This window comes from Petromyzon marinus, chromosome 60, assembly GCF_048934315.1.
Source record: "Petromyzon marinus isolate PM22_M1 ecotype Great Lakes invasive population chromosome 60, UKy_Petmar_22M1.pri1.0, whole genome shotgun sequence".
NCBI classification, from domain to species: domain Eukaryota; kingdom Metazoa; phylum Chordata; class Hyperoartia; order Petromyzontiformes; family Petromyzontidae; genus Petromyzon; species Petromyzon marinus.
The window spans coordinates 4531261-4534119 of NC_133726.1; positions in this window are offsets into that span (position 1 = coordinate 4531261).

A 2859-nucleotide genomic window follows, 5' to 3' on the forward strand; every position below is an offset into this window, starting at 1 on the left:
TTTTAACCCACTTCCCAATGTGCTATCGACTGCAAACTTGGTATAGTTATGTCATACCGATGACAATACTATATTCTATCGTAAAAAAAATAAACATTATTTTTTTATATGTTATGTTTCGGCTTGGGTCTAATTGTCCACGCTCAACTCACGTTGGCTGTAATTGACCACGGTCCCCTTACGTTATGGCAAGCTTCGGGGCCACTCCCTGGAGTCGTGGGTGTTATTCCATTACTAGTACGGTACATTTAATTTAAGCGTGTTTTTAAAAACTTTTTTTAATATTACTTATTTTATTCAACGTTTTTTTGTTTGTTTTTTTAAAGACGAAGGTAACCTATTTAGCCTCATAGGTTGTCAATGCAAGTCGTATTTCGATTTAAAGCTTTCGTGGACTGCAAGGATTCATCTTCTTTGGTTCTTTCGGTAAAGTCACCACGTAGAATGAGAATAAAATAATGATTATTATTATAATTATTGCGTTATTTTATTTTATTGATTTATTATTTTATTCTCATTCTACGTGACTTTACCGAAAGAACCAAAGAAGATGCAAGTCATGTTGACGAGCAGACATTAAGCACGAGGAGGTGGCGAGGATGGAACCATGTCCCCAGCGCTTAACCATGATCCTGAACCTCCCACCAACTGAACTTCTCACCTGTGGCAGGTTCAGGAAGGGTTTCCGATGTCACTCGCCGCTGACGGTTCGCCCTGGCAAGGGGAATCCAAGTCGGGTGGCACGGGTTCACTGCACGGCGCGCAAAACCGATGCGCCACCGCTCCCAATCGCACACAGACAAAGGCCCCCCCCCCCCCCCCCCCCCGCGTAGCCTCCCCGCACCGTTTGGGGCAAGTGCCGTTGGCGAGTCGCACCTACGAAGGGCCGGGTGGGCACACGAGCGCGCTGGGTGGCCAGCACCACGCCCGGCCGCCTTTGTATCCCTCAGTAGCGATGTTCACCACGGCACCAAGGGTAACACTTTTGAGGCTGAGTCGAACTAGGGAGAGACCCGGGACCGGTTTTAGACGAATCGCCACCGGGTGTCGTGTGGCCGGTGATGAGCGGGAATCGATCTCGCTGCTGCCTGGGGGTTCGGCTGACCTAAGCAGAGCGCTGACCGCTACGCTCCCGGTACAAGGCCAGGTCGCCCAGCACGGACGTCGGGAACCTTTGATATAAGAACGAGGAGGAGGTGCAGAGTAATAATGAGAAGAGCAAAAATAAGAATTTCGACCGTAAACTTTCGTGACTGCAGGAATTCATATTCTTGGTTGTTTTGGTGAAGTCACGTAGACATTTTTTTTAATTAAATAAAAAAAATAATACAAATAAAATAAAAACATTCCAAATACAATTTTTATTTAAAAAAAAAATCATTTTCATTTTATTTTAATAATTTAAAATTATAATTTAATTGTATTATTTGTATTTTTCTATCTACGTGACTTTACCGAAAGAACCAAGAACAACAGGAACAAGAAAATGAATAAGAAGAGGTATTTGTGTTTTTTGGGGGGGTTTTATGTCTTTGGCCAAAGTAGTTCCCGAGCGGCGAACAGCAGCAGCAGCAGCACGGGCAGACGACAAACACACGCGGACTCAAGTAAACAACATAGGCGATGGAGTAAGCCGCGTCTCTTTCGTTTCCCCCGAAAGATAATCTGTAACAACAACAACAACAAACAACAACGGGACGCTTCTTTGACAGTCTCTTGTCACCGCCAAAGACGTTCCATTTTTGCTGCCATATTTGATCGATTATCTTTACGCCCAAATTACGTTTAAGCTTATGTTTGTCTAATCTACGGCTGTTATCGGCAAAAGGAATCAGCAAAAAGAGCCACAAAGGTACGAAGCCAAAGAGCCGCCGCGATGCGGTCCAGCAGGCGTGGGGCATCGACCCCGTTGGTCCCGGCTGTAGCAGATACACGGCGCGCATCGCGACCTCACCACGACCTCCTCTCGATACTGAGATCCAGGACGGTCACGTCTATGCGCCGCTTCTCGCTGGCTGCCCCAACAGTCATGGGACGCAATCCGTCTGCGCCATTCATAGTTTCAAAGTTTCATTTATTTTGTATGGCCCTGTGAGCCATTCGGCTCTTGAATCGGGTACAACCGCAACAAATAAAAACAACAAAAACATGAACAAGAAAAACATCTTAAAGTAATCTTCTTTGGTTCTTACGGTAAAGTCACCATGTAGAATGAGAATAAAAGAATAAATTGATAAAATAACACAATAAAATTCTCACGACGTTTCGGCCACAACACGAGCGGCCTTCATGTGTTGTGGCCGAAACGTCGTGAGAATTTTATTGTGTTATTTTATTTTTGTCAATTTATCATTTTATTCTCATTCTACGTGACTTTACCGAAAGAACCAAAGAAGATTAATCGTCACGAAAGCTTTAAATCGAAAAATAAAAATCTTAAAGTGACTTAAGGTGTATGTGTAACAGAATATCCAGGAAAAAAAACATCAAAATATTCCTGAAATAGCACCGTACACCAATGCTGTGTGCAAAATCCCAGTGGGATGCAAGTCAAACAACAACAACAAGAAAACTTAGATTAAGGCCATCAGTCTAACTCCGTACTACAATAAACAAAAACATGGCCAAAAAAAACTTTTAGAAATCATCAAAATAAAGCCATTAATGCAATGTAACAGTGATCATAGGAACAGTGTCCGAAATCATAGGAACTGTGACCGAAGCATCACCTGGAACGTCTCCTTCAAGAGACACCTTTACAAACTCACCTCGACAACCACGCTTTGGAGTGACTCTGAGCTTGGCTCTGCGCCTCTGAGTTGCGGCCGTTACGTCCGCAAATTTGCGCGCGTTATGAAT